The sequence below is a fragment of the Budorcas taxicolor genome, chromosome 10 (genome assembly GCF_023091745.1).
Source record: "Budorcas taxicolor isolate Tak-1 chromosome 10, Takin1.1, whole genome shotgun sequence".
NCBI lineage: Eukaryota > Metazoa > Chordata > Mammalia > Artiodactyla > Bovidae > Budorcas > Budorcas taxicolor.
Window position 1 is genome coordinate 76,540,774 of NC_068919.1, and position 19,067 is coordinate 76,559,840.

Consider the following 19,067-nt stretch of genomic DNA (forward strand, 5'->3'; position numbering starts at 1 on the left):
TTCAGAAGCGCAAACCTTACCCTATGAACAGAGCAGAAGTGCCCACAGACTGGTCCTCAGGACAGGTCCCAGTCTGGAACTCCATGGTGAGACTCAGCTCAGGGTTTGTTTGGCTCATTCAGTGAAGGCTTGTTCAGGAAATTCCCTGCAGCCCAGTGGTTAGGACTCTGCACTTCCACAGCCAGGGCCTGTAGTCAATCCTGGTCAGGGAACTAATATCCTGCAAGTCATGCAGTGTGGCCAAAAAAGGGAAAAAAAAAAAAAAAAGGCGTCTTTCAGTCTCATTTTTCCTTTTTTTTTTCAAACTATAGTTGCTAATACTAAAATCAGGAGTAGAGAGTAGATTTTACTAAAATAATATGTATTCAGTTCAGTTCAGTCACTCAGTCGTATCCAACTCTTTGCAACCCTGTGGACTGCAGCATGCCAGGCCTCCCTGTCCATCACCAACCCCTGGAGCTTGCTCAAAGTCATGTCCATCAAGTCAGTGATGCCATCCAACCATCTCATCCTCTGTCATCCCTTTCTCCTCCTGCCTTCAATCTTTCCCAGCATCAGGGTCTTTTCAAATGAGTCAGTTCTTCACATCAGGTGGCCAAAGGATTGGAGCTTCAGCATCAGTCCTTCCAATTAATATTCAGCACTGATTTCCTTTAGGATGGACTGGTTTGATCTCCTGGAAGTCCAAGGGACTCGAGAGTCTTCTCTAACACCACAGTTCAAAAGCATCAGTTCTTCAGCATTCAGTTTTCTTTATGGTCCAACCCTCATATCCATACGTGACTACTCGAAAAACCATAGCTTTGACTAGACAGACCTTTCTTGGCAAAATAATGTCTCTACTTTTTAATATGCTGTCTAGGTTTGTCATAGCTTTTCTTCCAAGGAGCAAGCGTCTTTTTATTCCATGGCTGCAGTCACCATCTGCAGTGATTTTGGAGCCCAAGAAAATAACACTAAAATCAGGAGTAGAAAGTAGATATTACTAATATAATATCTATTACTAACATAATATCAAGATGTTGGCAGGACCATGCTCTCTCTGAAGGTGCAGAAGGATTTGTTTTAGACCACTCCCCTCTTTTCTGATATTTCCGTGGCAGCATAACTGCAAATATTCACATGGCGTCCTCCCTATATGCATGTCTTGCTACCCAAAATTTCCGTATTTTAGAAATGTACCAGTGATATTAATATAGGACCATCTACAGACCTCAATTTAGTGATTACCTCCAAGGACATGTCTGACAGTCCAGTGGTTAAGAATTCACCTTCCAATGCAGAGGTGTGGGTTCAACTGCTGGTGAGAACTAAGATCCTACATGCCACATAGCACCTAATCCCATGGGGCCACAACCACCTAGCCCACTCAGGCTGAGAAGTCTGCATGCCACAACAGAGACCCAGCACAACCAATAAATAAATAAATAATAAAAATAAAGTGATGAACTCTGTAAAGACCTTATCTCTAGGTAAGGTCACCTTCTGAAGGTTCTAGGGATTAAACTTCCAACATATCTTTCTGGGGGGATGCATTTCAACTCGTAACACTTTGCCACTGGTTCCTTAGAAACCTGATGTTGAGCTGGTGGAATCGGTTGATGGAAAAGAAGGTACTCTGGACACTTACCCAGATTCCCAGAGAACTTCACGTGAGGGAAGAAAAAAGTTAAGCTGCTAGGACTTGGGTGCTGTCTATTATCACACCATGGGCTAGCCTAATCAACTTTTAATACAAAGTATTTCATGTAAAAATCCAACTTTCTTCCTTGGAAGATCTAGCCTGCTGGGCTTGCATCTCACACTGGCAACTGAAGATCAGCAGTTTCCCTTAGACTGCACCAAATACTGCTCCCTGGTTTCCAGCTCACTGTAGTCCTCACCGCTCCCTATCATTGCCCTCAACCATTATTTTCATTACTGTTTTCCGTTACATGTCTGTTACTATTTTTCTTACTCCCACCTTGCATTCTTTGTTTATACTTACCTGCCTGGCCTCTTTAAGCTTGTGAATCTGCCATCTCTGCTCTAAACTGGTCCTAGTATTCATAGCTGCCTCCTTACTGCCCTTTCTGAAACTTTAAATTGTAATTTGTGTGTGTGTTTTCAATAGCTCTGTAGGTAGCTGCAGGCTATAATGGAGGAGTAAATCCCTTCTAGCTCAGAGTTCATAATTATGTTTTTCCTGTTCTATTTTAATGGAGAGACATAAATACATTTCAAGGGCAATTTCAAACATAGGTTGAAAAACCATCATAATATCACAAGAGAACTTTATACCTGTTTTCAAAGCATTGTTATACTCATAACATTTCTAACAAGTTAAAGGTAGAAGTATTATCATTTCATTATCAATGAAGGAGCAAAAGAGTAAATAAATCAGATGATGGAACCACAGTCTCAGACCTGGTGATTAGTGAAGATGGGATGAGGTCTGCCACCTTTAGGACTCAAAGGGAGTGTTCTTTTGATCTCAGGGTCTCCATGTCCTCACAGAAAAATGAAGTTGTTAGATAAGAAGTAGGTGTTTCCAATTACCTTTAGTTGTATAAGTTTATGGGCTCAACGGTAAAAAATCTGCCCGCCTATGCAGGAGACTCAGGTTCCATCTCTGGGATGGGAAGATCCTCTGGAGAAGAAAAAGGCAGCCCACTCCAGTATTCTTGCCTGGAAAAAACCCCATGGAAAGAGGAGTCTGGTGGGCTACAGTCTATGGGGCCCCAAAGAGCTGGACATGACTTTGTGACTGAACAACAACAAATGTAAGTTTCATTCCAGTCAGAGTTCACATAGAACAACCAAAAATACATTAAGTGGCTCTAGCTGAAGTCGAGGTGAACTCTAGCGTCAGAAAAGTGACATTTTGATACCGACAAATGTTTTGACCAAGGAACGTTTTGACTCAGAAGAAAACACAACCTTTCAGAGTTAAAAAAAATTACCAAATATAGGGGGTTACGTGCTGGCCCTGCAAAGTTTTATCCACATCCTAATCCCCAGAACTAGTGAATATCTCCTTATTTGAAAAAAGAGTCTTTACAGATGTATCTAAGGACTTTGAGATGAGGAGATGATTCTGGAGTATCTGTGTGGGCTCTAAATCCAATGAAAGTGTATTTATAAGGGAAGAGGAGAAGACACGGGCACAGAGGAAAAGCTCATGTGAAAACAAGAGGAGAGACTGGACTTGTGCAGCCACATGCCCAGGGACACCTGGATCCAGCAGAAGCTGGAAGACAAGGAAAATGCTCCCCTAGAGCCTTCGGAAGCAGCACAGCCCAGCCGACACCTTGATTCTGGAATTACTGCCTCCAGAATTCTGAGAGGATGAATTTCTATTGTTTTAAGCCATCAAGAGTATGGTAATTTGTTATGGCAGCCACAGGAAATTAATACACCAAGTAGTGTGAAGCACTAGCAAACCCACCCTACACCTTAGCTTTACTACACTGCCAACATCATCTCAGGGTGAAAAAGTAGGGGTGAGGTAAAGAGGAAAGATGTGGTGAGGGTGGGTGAGGTTCGGAGATCGGGTGAGACCCAGGAATTCTTTAAGAGTTTACTGAGACCTTGGCTGATCCAGGTCTCGAATTCTATCATTCACCCATCAGAGTTGAAGACATGGTGCAATACTGATATTTAGCCCCTTATTCTCAGCTCCAGACTGCACAGGAAATTGCCAATTATGTTTCTAGCAGTTCTCTCAGAACTTTGATAGTACATTTTCATGTCATAATATTCCTATGTAACTCTGGCTTGACGAGATAAGCCTGATGCTTCTAAGAACCTATCCCAGTTTAATCAGACTTCTAAGAAATACCTTTAATAATTTTTCTGAGTGAAGGCAATAAATATGCATAAAATTCAGACAATAGATAAGCGAATAAAGTAGAAAATGAAAATCCCCACAACAGGGGTAGGGTTTGGTAGAGTAAGGATCAAGGGTAGCCATGCATACTTTATTGATGGTAGGAACCTGGAGTTGTATGGTTTTCCAGGATCATTTCGTGCAGCCATGCCATAACACAGTATCTGCTTCAAAAATGATTGAGCCAAGATGATTTTGCATCATGATTAGCAGGTCAGAATACCCTGCTTTGCCCATAGAACTGTACACTGTCTGACCTTGAAACATCCAGGAAGTCCTTTAAGAGATTTCCAGAAACCTCTAAGAGATCTTCTGGCCACAGTTTGAAAAACGCTGGGTGAGACCTTCTTTAAATGCCTCTCAGCTATAACTTTCAATAAATGTGTGTAGATGTGAACGAGTTTAATAGACGGTCATAAAATAACACAATACAACAGAAAGCTATTGGAATGGATACCCATAAACCAGTTAATGCCTGTCAGCAATCAGAAAACTAGTAGCTTCAGCCTCTATTGATATTTATGATTACAACTTAATGATGTTTTTACTTAACTGATGGCAGCTGTCTCCAAGAGAAGCTATTAGCACATTAGGTCTTTATTAAGACTGGCAAAGTAATAAATAATGTTTGTGACTTCTGTTTTGTTCACAAGGTTAATTGTTGCTTAATAATATTCTTGTGATGTATTAAGAGCTCCCGAGAAATTATATATGCAGATCATTAGACTAAAAACAGAAGTCTCAACAATCTTCTAATTTACAGGTTGTTGACGGACCCAAAACATGCGTGGCAGTAAGATATTGGGTATTGGGATGATCACCCAGGATTTTGCATTCATTCTGATCTTTTCATTTAAATTAACAGATACTTATTTAGCGAAGTACTAAGTAGAAGCTCTGGAGAATACAAAGATATATGCCACCAGAGCTCTTGAATATTGCTGAGGAGGAAAATATATATGTGTTAAGTGAATCATTAAGTGAGCTGTATTCAGAAGATGTAAAGAGAAAACTGCTCTGTCTTGGTTGTATATAAAATCTTACACATAGCTAAGAATATGGTTTCCTTAAATTTACCTAGAATTTTTTTTTCAGTCTATGCCATTTGTTTAAGTCACTGCCAATTGGTTACTTTGTTACTTACTGCCAAATACACCCTAACTTATTTAAAGTGAAAGTGTTAGTCACTCAGTCATGACTGACTGTTTGGGACCCCAGGGACTGTAGCCCAGCAGGCTCCTCTGTCCATGAGATTTTCCAGGTAAGGATACTAGAGTGAGTTGCTATTCCCTTCTCCACTGGATTTTCCCCACCCAGGGATTGAACCTGGATCTCCTACATTGCAGGCAGATTCTTTACCATGTGAGCCACCAAGGAAGGCTTCCTGACCCAAGGATCAAACCCATGTCTCCTATGTCTTCTGAATTGGCAGGCGGGTTCTTTACCACTAGCACTACCTGGCAAGCCCTAACTCCTTAACTGTGGTCCATTTAGATACTAGCCCCCCTTGGAGTGGGACTGAACCTAAGATATCATTAATTTCTATCTCTCCTACCAGGGAGGAGGGTAGAGCCCAGAAAGATGAAGGGATTGGCTCAAATCATGCGGCAGCAGCAAAACCTGGACCAACCTGGGTTCAAGCCACTCAATTTCTTATTTGTTTGAGGCTGATGGGTTCTGTTTTGCCCATACCACCCTATATAGTTTGCACATAAGACCTCAAATTCCAACACACATGTTGAATCCCTGGCTGCTGGAGCCGGACTCCGGCAGTTAGACATACAGGCAGATAAGAAAAAAAAAAAAATGATGGTCACAGTGATGATGATGGTGGTGGTGGTGGTGAGCAAGGAGATGAGGAAAATGAGAAGAAGAAAATAGCTCTGTTTGGGGAGAGTTTATGATAAATCAGGTGCTTTACAAAGACATCCATTATAAGCTTTATAGCAACTCTCTGAGGTGGGTACTAAAATTATTCTAACTTTACAGATAAGGATGCAGTGGTGTTAAATGCCTGAGATTGCACAGTAAGTAGATGCTGCTACTACTGCTGCTGCTAAGTCACTTCAGTCGTGTCCGACTCTGTGTGACCCCATAGATGGCAGCCCACCAGGCTCCACCATCCCTGGGATTCTCCAGGCAAGAACACTGGAGTGGGTTGCCATTTCCTTCTCCAATGCATGAAAGTGAAAAGTCAAAGTGAAGTCACTCAGTCATGTCCAACTCTCAGTGACACTATGGACTGCAGCCTACCAGGCTGCTCCGTCCATGGGATTTTCCAGGCAAGAGTACTAGAGTGGAGTGCTGTTGCCTTCTAGTAAATGTGAAACCCCAGACTGGTCTGACCTCAGAGCCTGGATTCTGAACCTCACACGTATGACACTATGGGCTCTGCAATTCCTGGAAAACATTGCCCACTGAACAAATCTGAGAGAATGAGACAGAGACTTGGGCCAGTCCTTGCTGGTGGCTGAGAAGCCCCTGAGAAAGTCTCAGATTGTACCAGCAGCCCCAAATGGTATTTCTGTTGTCCTCACTCTCTGTGGCGCTTTCAGTTACCAAGATAATCATCTCCAACAGAATTCCAATGAAGCTCACAGCAAATTAATTAGCCGTGCTGCAGACACATTAAAACTCTGCAAGCAGTTACCATAGTAGGTAACCTTGCATGTTTTACAAAGTGTGGCATTTTTATTTCATCTCATGTTGAATAATGAATAATTTTCCCTGCCCCCTGCTAAACAGTGAATGATGAGAAGCCCTTTGGTAATTCAGTGATGTTGAATTAATCTGATGGTAGAAAATCCACATAATTTCCCTAGGCCACCATCCTCTTATTCTATCCCTCTCCCTTTCTCTCCCTCCCTCACAAATTCCATCACAGACACTAAAAGGAGATGGCACTCCATTCCTTGCTATGGAAGCAGTATCTGCTGGCAACACCCAGCTGGAGGCAGGCTTGTGTGGGAACTTCGAAGCCACCAAGCACTCCAGGCACCCAAGATACAGTGGTACTGCCCAGTGACCTCACATCCACTTTGACTCAAATAACATCACCTCCGAGGTTGTCAATTCCAACATCTTCTGTTGCTTTCCAACCCCTGCCCTGCTTTAATTTGTCTTTGAGAAGTTATATATTTATTTTCTTTTAATTTTATTTTTCTCCCCTGAAAGTGAACACCATGATAGCAGGGACTTCATTTTGTTCACTGCTGTGCTGGGGAGAATGCACCTAAACCAGTGCCTAGGACACAGAAGGAATGCAGATATATTTGCTGAACAGATGAAGGACTGCCAAAAGCACTGGCCAGTGATGTCACTTTTACTGAGGATTTTCTAGGGGAGGAGAACAAAATTACATTCCATGTAGCAAGATTTCACCCAGTCCCCCACTAGACATCCGTCCTCTGATGTAACGCCTCTCCTTTTCCAACCCAACCTCTGCGAATGCCCTTCAATTGTCCCAACAATCTAGGAATATCTACAAAGTATCAAAACAAAAGTTTAGCATCCCTGCACAAGTACCCCGTCCCAACTCCCATCTCAGGAATCACTTCAACCAAAGATAAAACATCCCAAACATCAACAAGGAGTTGACTAGATAAATTATGATACATTCATAAGATGGACTACTATGCAGCCATTACAAGGAATTTGACCAAGCATAGACGAGCAGGCAGGTAGGCAAGTAGGTAGGTAGGTAGATAGAACAATGTCTAAGATACACTGTTTAATGAACGAAACAAGATGCAGTACCACATATATAGCAGGACTATATAGGTGAAAGAGAGCAGTACACATATATTAATATTTACTTAGTAGATGTTTGGAAAGATCCATAAGAAACTGCTAATGGTAGCTGTCTATAGGGAACAGATCTAGGGAACTGTATGTCAAGGGTGGAAAGAAACTCTGCTTTTCAGGGGGTTTATGGTACTCCTTGAAGTTTTAGGGTTTTTCACGGGGAGGGGGTTTAGAGTATTTGAATGTTTTATACACACCAAATACACGTAATTAGAAACTAAAGGAGAGAAAGCGTGGGTGGAGGCAGTTAGACAGTCAAGCAAACAATAGATCAGTTTCACCATGCCCCTCAAAGACTTCATCCCACCAAACAGTTTATCATCGCTTGTGGGTGTCTGCTAAAAAATTAGACTTGAATCTTCACCCTTCCATTCTCTGCCAAAGCAAAGCTTCAGAGCACATCATGGCATCCGCTGGATCCTAAGGCCAAAGAAACTCATTAAGTTGACAACTTAAAAATGCATTCGCTCCAGAAAAGCTATTTAAGTGAAACTATGAGGTTGGTCTCCCCAGAACTTTTAATTTGCCCAGTCATTCTTTTCAAAGAAAATAATATTTAAAATCAGAGTAAATTAGCGTCTGTGATAACAGTAAAATCTAATGAGGTTTTGAAAAGTTCTATTTATCAAAAAAATATCCAATCATATCAGCTTGGTTTTCCAGAATGTACATCTCACCAAAGTACTGATTATCTGTTGGTCCTGTTGCCTATATCCATCACTTGCTAATACGTCCTATAAAGTTGTCAACTCAATCAATGAAATAAGAGAAAGAGCTCGAGAGAGGATTTTCTGGTTTTGTGTTAACTGCCTGGGAGGAATCCTGCCTGCCCCTCAGAAGGGTACTGTGAACTCTTCCGAGGGGTGAGGGTATTGACTATCTGTCAGGGAGACCCCATGATGCCTGATGACCACCTTCAGTGGCTGACCAAGTCATAGTCCAGGGCTACAGTCAGGGTCCAGAAACATCCAGTCCAGGCCATCCTTGCCTCCCACAGATTCTGCCAGGCCCTCATCTATGTCTATGGACTTCCTGATGGCTCAGCAGGTAAATAATCTGCCTGCAAAGCAGGACACAAGAGACCTGGGTTTGATCCCTGGGTCAGGAAGGTCCCCTGGAGGAGGACATGGCAACCCACTCCAGGATTCTTGCCTGGAGAATCCCTCAGACAGAGGAGCCTGGAGGGCTACAGTCCATGGGGGTGCAAAGAGTCAGACACGACAGAGGCTGATGCATGCACACGTGTCTACACCAATGCCTGCACAGACCAAAATGCCTAAACCCTTTCTCTTTGATTGAATTCGACAAAAAAAAAAAAAAAAACCAAACTGCGGGAGAATGAGCAGAGACAAAGGACACCTAAGGCTGGTGGTATTCGTTCTTGAAAGAAGTAGGGGTCTCCCTTCTTTCAAAGTGATTCTGCACTATTTAGCACCATCAAGAAAAGTGTGAGAGAAAGAACAGTACCTGTCTGATTGCCAAGAAAAAAATGACTGGATTTTATACTTATAAGGCAGCTGAAAAGAGAGGAAGCTGTGATAAAACTGAAGAGCAAGTCTTGCGCTATCAAATTCCAAATAAATCAGGTGAGACTCAACAAAATATAGATGATTTAAGCAAGGCAAATGTGTAGGTTTATATCTTTGTAATGTTCTATTTTGGATCTTCCTAGAATTAAAAAAAAATTGCTAATGTAATCAGCAAATTCCTAGATCACTGACAATTCTAAAGGATAAATGAACACTGGCATTTTAATTTAGGAGCTGATTAGCTAATAAAAGAGGTGCCATTTAGGACTGGATGATCCTATATTTATAGACTGAGAGCTTCATTCCTTTAATTTAAGGCCCGGACAATCACTTCCAAATCATTCAAGACAGAGCCCACTTTAAACTTTTATCAGTCAATCACATCTAAATGTGAATTAATATATTTTAAATCTCCATTTAAGAATAATTTGCTACAGGAGGAAGAGGGACAGAACATGGTTTTATGTGTTTTAGGAAGTTGGAAAGGAATTACCTCCATGGCTAGCTTCCCTGTTGTCTCCGACAGTAAAGAATATGCCTGCAACACAGGAGACCTGGGTTTGATCCCTAGTTAGAAAGATCTCCTGGAGAAGGAAATGGCAATCCACTCTAGTATCCTTGCCTGAAGAATTCCATGGACAGAGGAGCCTGCCAGGTGTGGGGTCTACATAGGATAGGGTAACTGGGAAGAAAAGATGGGAAGCGTAGAAAGGGTACCAAACACAAAGGTCACTGCTTTTCTTGGGGAACAGGGCTCTCAGACAGCAGAGAGGCCCACCTCACACACCTCTGTGTTCTGTTCAGTGGCAGAAAACACGGTGGTTTCCAGGCATCTCCTGATTCATAGCTGTATCTTTAGATCTTTATGGGTAGAGGAACCTTGTCCACAGGTATCTGCCAGCTCCCCAAGCTGTGGTTGTCCTTGGTCTGTCCCTCTAACTAGCAGCAGCATAGCATCACCTCACTCTGAAGTTTCATTTTCTGCTACATGCTATCAACTCCACCTTGCCACTCCCTCTCCTACTTAACCACAGTAACATGATCTTGAACATCTTCATGATACAATAAACATAGAATTCATAGAATTCATAATGGTTTATGAATTCATCTGCATGGTCTATTACTAGCAACCTCTTGAAGAATCAACCCTATTGTTGAACGTGACTTAAGAAAGCTTTTAGATTAAAATCAAGCTAGCTCCTATAGCCAGAGATCCGATACTTAGGGAAAACTGAAATTCATATTATCGGTTGAATTGTGTCCCTCAAATTCATAGGCTGAAGTCCTAACACCTAGGACTTCAGAATGTGAAGTTTTTGTAAATGATGAAGTTAAAATGAAGTTATTAGGATAGTCCCTAATCCAGTATACTACATTCTTATAAAAAGGGAAATTTGGACACAGTGATAGCCACATGCACACAGAAAGAATGCCATGTGAACACAAAGGCAGAGATCAGGACGATGTGTCTACAAGCCAAGAAACAACAAAAATTGCCAGCAAGCCACCAGAAGCTGCGGGCACGTGGGGCAGGCAGGGGTGGGGGTGGGGGCGGGAAAGTAAGGAACAGTTTCTCTCAAAGTCCTCAAAAGAAACCAACCCTGCTGACACCTTAAGCTCAGACTTCTAACCTCCAGAACTGTGAGACAATCAATTAAGCCACACAGTTTGTGGTACTTTGTTACAGCTGCTCAAGCACACTAATACACTAAACTTCAAAGCCCTGGCTCAATATACATTTACTTAAACCCTAAAATCTAAAACTGTTCCTTTCTCTACTTTGCCCAACCATTCCAGCAATCAGTCTTCAGCTAAATAGCTCCAAACTGAGACGGGTCTTGAGTCTCCTACTAGGGGAAAATAAATTTAGATTTTAGATCTGGTCGACTCTTTGCATTAACTTAAACAAATTATCTCATCAGTTTCCTGACTGTCAGATGAGAAAGTTGAATAAAACTCTGGCTGGCAAATAGATTGCATCTCTGGTGCCCATTCTAGCTGAGTTGTAGCTGCTACTTAGAGCGCAGTCTTGACCACTCTTTGAGGATCACATTCCTGCATCTCTGAGCCTGACCCACTGGCTCTGCTCGTCTCATTAGATGACATTCAGATAATTTAATGACTTATATTACACTCACTATACATGGTCCCAAATGCTCTAGGTGAGACCCTTCACCTTCCCACAGAGAAAGTAAATCACTCTGCCTTGCCACTCAGATGCCTTGACTGAATAGAAGAATACAATGATTTATTACCAACATCTGCTGTGAATAAAAGATGGGAAATTTGCCCCACATGACTATGTATTTGCCATCCCTGGACTGAATCACAAGACTTTACAATTTCTTTCTGCACTGATCTGAGCTGCTTATTATTGCCCTTTGTTATCACTTTCAACCATGGACTTTGGTGCTCGTGGTTCTCGGCCCTTTGGATTTCACCTAGGGCTTATACTATTGACTTCTTAGTTCTCAGGTTTTGGGGATTCAAATTGAATTACACCACAAGCTTTCTTGGCTCTCCAGCTTACAGATGGCCTCTTGGCCTCCTGAATCATGTAAACCAATTCCTATAATTAGTAAATCTCTCTATTAAAGTGAAGTGAAATGAAAGTTGCTCAGTTGTGTCTGACTCTTTGTGACCCCATGGACTATACAGTCCATGAAATTCTCCTGGCCAGAATACTGGAGTGGATAGCCTTCTCCAGGGGATCTTCCCAACTCAGGGATGAAGCCCAGGTCTTCTGCATTGCAGGTGGATTCTTTACCAGCTGAGCTACAAGAGAAGCCCCATTAGAATACACACATATTATTATTGGTTTTGTTTCTCTGAAGAACCCTTCTCCATTAGCCTTTTCCTACTCTTGCCCTCCCTATGCTTTATGGTGTTGGTGATGCCAGAATTGTCTATTATAGCCATTACCAGCCAGTGAAAATACACTTTTCCTTCTGGACTGGTGAAATGATCAATTACAGGACATTATCGAGGACCTTTTCAGCTTAAGCTCTATTTTCCTCATTGTTTGTATTAGCCTTTTGTTGTTGTCACTGCTGTTACGTCTCCTAAGAATTTGTGGTAGTCCTGGGGGGTTGTGAATGCTGGATGCTGATACACTGGGGCAGTGCGGTGATCCCACAAAAAGCCTTCCTAATACAGTGATTGACAGGAGGTAAAGCCACATTTATGATTTCTGAAACAGAGGTGATTATATTTCAGCAAACAGAGTTCTATCTTTATCTAAGCTTTCCATACATTATCCTGTTTGATCTTCACAGCGTTGTGATATAGGCATGACAAATATTCTGTTATTCCCTCATTACATTTAGGGATCATAATCAGAAAAACTAAGTGACTCAATTACACAGCATTAAAAGGTTTCAGGTTGGGTCATCTTACCAATCATGCAGCAAAGCATTTGATTTCATTCAGAAAGATAGTATCATACATGAGTAGATTTCTTTAACAGCCATCGAGACCCACCGAATGAGTAGTGGTAGTTTGACCAGGATTGCATTGATTAAAGATCACATTTAATAGAGCTTTAAACTGTGTCCAAACAGCTTTTCCCCAAAGCAGCAGGATGGCTTTTCTGAAGCACTCCCACTTTGGAGGAACTAGTTTGCCATATTTCATGCCTGATGCACAGGCTCTGCTTGCCTCATCAGGTGTGAATCAGATAAATTAAAGAAATAACTAAATTCATTTTGCACATGGTTCCAAGTCAATAGGCTCAGAGAGAGGGCCTATATTTTACTCCACACTTATCCCACAAGGGTAATGGGCTTTGGGGTCAAGGTTTTTCTTGCTAAACAAAGAAAACCATCTAGAAACCATCAGTGTGTCTAGTCATCAAACTCAGCATACACATACAAACACATTGCCAATGTTTAATGTTTCCCAGGAATATAAGGAGACCATAATGAGGTTTGTACGGTACATAACTGTTAAGATTCTGAAATACTGACAGAAATGGGTTCTCCTTTAGCCTAAATATTATTCTGGACCAATAACATAAAGGCAGCTGTCCTGAGAGCTCAAACAGTACAGGCTTGCTGTGAAAAAACACACATCTTTAGGATGAGAAATCGACATTTTCCCTGCCTCCTGATTCTGGGGAGACATCCAGTGTCAGAAGGAGTTCTGTGCACTTAGCAAGGCAGGCTCGACTTAGGAGGTGCAGCTGTTCTCTGGTTGAGAATTACAGGTTTGCTCCCCCAGGAACTGATGAGTATTAGGAAGAAGCACGGGCACCACCATCCTTTCTTGCCCTTGACAGGTATTACCCAAGTTATTTGCCGAAAGGACAGAGCTCAGGCTTCAGATAAGTCTTTCAGATTGAGATAGCACAGAGCTCATGATCAGATTAGAGATTGAAAGCCACCAGGGTGATGGCTGCCGGGCAGGCCTCCCACAGCCCTGCATCACTCTTTCTGAGGCTGTCCGCCCACTCTACTTCCCAAGTACCGCCATCCATCAAGTGTCTCCGGGATATTTGTGAGGCTCAAATGCACAGGAACTTCTTAGGTCTTATATTGTCAGACTTTCCATTAAATAAATCATATTTGATCATTCTCTACTTCTCTAAATTCTCTTTTTCCTCTGCGTCTCTGACACCATACTCTCTGACGGGCATTTGCCTACCCTTTCAACAACCTCTTTCCAGTATTTCACTCATACCTCCTCCTCTGGCTAACTTCCAAATGCTACAGCTCCTAAAAATGCATTCCCAGCCCCTCTTCTTTTCTCTATCTAGAGTTTCTCCTGAGCGATTTCATTCATTTCGTCACTTGAAGTGTTATCTCTACACTGCTGTGCCAAAAATATTTCTCCATGGAGATTCTTCCTCCTGACGTCTAGATTTGTTTATCCAACCACTTTTCAATTATCTTACCTGAGAGATCTCCAAAGCTCCTCAAATTTAACAGAAGCAAACCTGAAGTCTTGACCCCCAAAAGATCTGAGACTTCCTGTGCTTCTGGTAATGTGGAACTAGGTGACTTCCCGCACAGATTTTGATCAAGGACAGTGAGCCACCTCTTCCAGGAGAATCACTCCAGGTAATGTGGGACTAGATAAATCACACCAACCTCTTTCACCGAGAACTGCTATGAAACCTGGGGAAAACGGTTCTACCTATGTTTGAGGGCTTCAGAGAAGGAACACAGCAGTGAATAAATATGAGGACAAGATCCAAGAAAAGAACCTCACAGAAATGAGCCTAGCTATGGGGACTACTTTTTCCCCAGGGAGATGTTCCGGTTCACAGAAAGGTGGATGAGAGGCAGAGAAACTGGGCAGAGTATTCAACAAAGTGATGGGGCAAGGGGACAAAAATGAGAGTTTGGGGCCTGCTGAGGAAGGATCCTCTTTATTTCCCCAAGCTTTGGGGTTTGATTTGGGACCCCAATTAGTCAGGGGTATCCAGAGAAACCAGCAGGATGTGGAGAGAAAGAGAAAGAGATTTAAAGGAATTGTTTCATGCCACTGTGGAGTTGGCAAGTATGAAACCTGCAGGGCAGGCTAGCAGGCAGGAGAGTCATAGAAGAGCTGATGTTGCAGCTCGAGTTGGAAGGCAGTCTGGAGACAGAATTCCCTCTTCCTCAGGGAACCTCAAACTTTTTCTCTTAAGGCCTTCGACTAATTGGACGAGGCCCACCCACACTGTGGAAGATAATTTGCTTTACTTAAAGTCTACTGACTGAACTGTAAATTTATCTTAAGAGTTCTTTTATAGTGACATCTAGACTAGTGTTTTACCAAATATCTGGATGCAGAGTCCTCCCCAGGTTGGCACACAAAATCAACCATCACAGGCCACAGATCACTGCCAATTCAAGAACCATCCTCTGAGTAGCGCTAGTCTAAGATTGTTGCATTACGGTTGACCCTTGGACAACGCGGGTTTGAACTGCAAGGGCCCACTTTAAAACAGCCTTTTTTCAATAAATATGCGCTACAATACTATGCGATCAGCAGTTGGTTGAATCCATGGATATGGAACTGCATAGAAGGATGGCTGACTAGACTATACTTGGATTGTTTGCTGCATAGAGGATTTATACCCCTAACGCCTATGTTCTTCAGGTGTCAATTGTATTTAGTATTAGGAAAAAGTATTCCTTGGCATTAGGCTTTGCTAAGTTAAGGATATATAATATAATCTCTAGAATAACCAATAAAAGAATAGTAAAATAATGTTTAACTTGGGATAATATAAAATAATCTAAAAACAAAGGAGAGATAAAAAAAGACCTTAAAAAATATAAAATAGGTGAAACAAATAAAAAGCAAACACTAAGATGGTAAATTTAGCCTCACACGTATCAGTAATTATCTTCAATGTAAATGAACTAAATACTTCAATTAAAAGGGATTAGTAGGCTGGATTCAAACGTGTATATATATACATACGTATATTGGCTTCCCTGGTGGCTCACTGGTAAAGAATCTGCCTGCAATGCCGGAGATCGGGGTGCGATCCCTGGCTTGGGAAGATGGAGGAGGGCATGGCAACCCACTCCAGTATTCTTGCTTGGAGAATCTCCATAGACAGAGGAGTCTGGTAGGCTACAGTCCAAGGAGTCACAAAGAGTCAGACATGACCGAGTAACTAAGCACACACACATATGTATATGTGTGTGTGTGTATATATATATATATATATATATATATATATATATACATACATATATATATATACATACATATATATGTATGTATATACACACTGTTTAAAGACACAAATATAATATAGATGGTCGAAAGCAAGAGGATAAGAAAGGTATACTATGAAAATAGTAAACAAAAAAATAGCTATACTACTATCAGATAAGACTTTAGAACAAGAACCATTATTAGAGTTAAAGAAGGACATTGAATAATAATAAAGAGGCTAATACACTACGCAGATACAATAATCTTACATTTGCTTATTCCTTGGAACATAGCTTCAAAACATATAAAGCAAAAAAGAGAAGTCTGCAAATCCACAATTACACTGAAAGAGATTAACACGCCTATCTCACAGCTAGAATAAGCAGTCAAAAAATTCAGTAGGAACACAAAAGGTCTAAACTATACAGTCCAACTTTTCCTAGTGGACATATTCATAGAACAGTATACCTAATGACTGCAGAATATACATTCTTCTCAAGGACACACAGAACATTTGCCAAAATTGCCTTATTCAGAGTCATAAAGCAAATCTCAACATATTTCAAAATCAAAATCATATCAGAATATGTTCTTTGATTTCAGTGGAATTAGGCTGAAAAGTAGAAAAATCCCTCAATTTGGAAATTAAAAAGTAAATTTCTAAATACCCATGGGCCAGAAAAGAAATCACAAAGGCAATTATATAACCAATACTAATCCAAGGATTTTTAATACATATTTAAATCATACTTATATGAACATTTATAATAAGCCCTATAGACATATAACAGAAAAGGAGAAAGACTGAACATCAGTGCACTAAGTATCTACTTCAAAAAGTTAGGGGAAAAAAAAGAAATGAGAAAGATAAGAAAACTAATGAGAAAGGAGACAGAATAGTAGAGGGGATCATCCAAGGAAACAGTAGGCTTGCTGAAAAACTTAACAATGAGGTGATAAACTCCTTCCCCAAAAAGGCACAACTAATTCACATCAGGAATGAAAAAGGGCATCACTATATATCCTACAAACAATGAAGGAACAATAATAAGATATTTTTAATTACATGCCAATACATTTGAAAATTTAGATGAATTAGATGATATATTCCATAAAACACATACACACAATTTATCAAAAATAAAAATAATTTAAAATAAAATGATTCACTATTTTAAAATGTTTGCATAAAGAAACCTATAGACCTAGATGGCTTTGCTGTGAATTCTGCAAAATATGTCAAGAAGAACCAATGCCAATTTTTCCACATATTTTTCCAGAAAAGAGAAAAGGAAAGATCACTCCTCAGTTCTGGTTTTTTTTTTTTTTTTTTTTGGGAGAGGAATTTTTAAATCTCTCTCTTTTTCTATTGGAATATACTTGCTTTACAATATTGTTAGTTTCTGCTATACAGCAAAGTGAATCAGCTATATGTTTGCATATATCCTCCTTCTCTTTTTTGGATTTCTTCCCACTTAGTTTACCACTCAGTTCATTTTTTATGGCCAGAATAATCCTGATATAAAAACTGGCAAAGATATTATAAGAAAAGAATATTAGAAGCCCAACTTGCTTATGACCTTGATTTTTTTGGAAAAAAAAATGTTAGCAAATTCTAGCAAATCAAATCTGGAAATGTGTGGGAAAGATTATACATCACAACCAAACTGGAAATGCAAAAAGTGCAAAGTTGTTTCAACATTCAAGAAATCATTATAGGTAATCTGCTCCAATAATAAAAGAGAGAATCCTGTGACCATTTCAATAGATGCAGAAAAAAGTTCATAAAATTCAACACATATGGTTAAAAAAAAAAACTGGTAGCAAACTAGAAAAAGAAATTAACATCCTTCAGCTGATAAAGAGTATCTACAAAAACCTAAAATAAAACTTAAATCCTCAATCATCTGCTCCAAAGTCACTCTTGTTTGACTCTTCCCCATCTCAGTAAAAGGACATCTCTATCCATCCAGCTGCCAAAGCCAGAGACTTGAAAGCTGTTAACCCGAGTTTCATCTCTCTGTCTCCTCCCACCTCATACCCAATCCATTGTCAATCTGTGGAGTCTACTTCCAAATATTTTCAGAGTTCATGCTCTGTTTTCCATCTCTTTCTTTACCACTCTGAAATACTACCATCACTCACCTGGATTACTACCATAGACTCACAGCTGCTCTCCCTGTTGTTATTCTTGCCCCATCCGAACCATTATCCAAATCTGCGTAGCAAACAGAATGATATTCCTAAAGTACCATTGAAATTACATCACTGCCTGTTTAACAACTCCCTTAGGTGGCTGAGTGAAAAAAACAAAAACAAATTCTTACCAGAGTCTTCCCGCGTCCACACCTCCTCCTATCATCGCTTTCCCCCTCACCCATTGCACCAAGCTGGCCTCTTTAAGTTCTTTGCGTTTGCTGAGCTGGTCCCCTCTTCAGCTTTGCTTCCCTTATGTTGTCTGTCTCCTCACTTCTCTCACTGAGCAACTGACCACCCTATGGTTTCCTTTCTCAGAATTGTATACTTCCCTACAGAATTCTCATCATAATTTGCAAGTCTATATTATTCTTTTAGTTTTTAAATGTCTATCTTCTTCACTATGCTATGAAGGTCTCAGAGGCAAGAATCAGAACTGTTTTGTTTTCTTCTGTTTCATCTCTAGTACCTACATTACATTAGCATTCAATGAATCATTGTTGAAAAATGAGTGAACAAGTGAACGAATGAAATCTTCTTATATTCCAAGTATATTGAAAATGGGTGCAGCTTTTTCAGCGTGCATAGTGTGAGCCACCATTTTAAATAGCTTTGACTATAAGCAGTTTCAGGCATATAACCTTGAGCTTCCAGACAAACCTTGAAGCAAATGAAAACCATGTCTCACCTAGACCCCTGCAATTAATTCTGATTCCTGAAAAGCCTTATCTACTGACACTAGGCTTTGCTATGCATGGATCTTAAGTGAAGTCATTGCAAACAGGCATAAAAGCAACCAAAGGCATCATATCAAGAGTTAAAAGGTTTTATTCAGCTACAAATACAGTTATCTGGCTGAGTAGACTTCAAAACCTTCATTTTCACGGTAAGCAAATAATCTTCCTAAAATTAAGTAAAATGTGCAGCCAGTGATATTTATTTACAAATGCCCTATGACTACCTTCTAAGAAATGCTAAATGACAGTAAAACTTCAAAAGACATCAGTGCAGCCAAC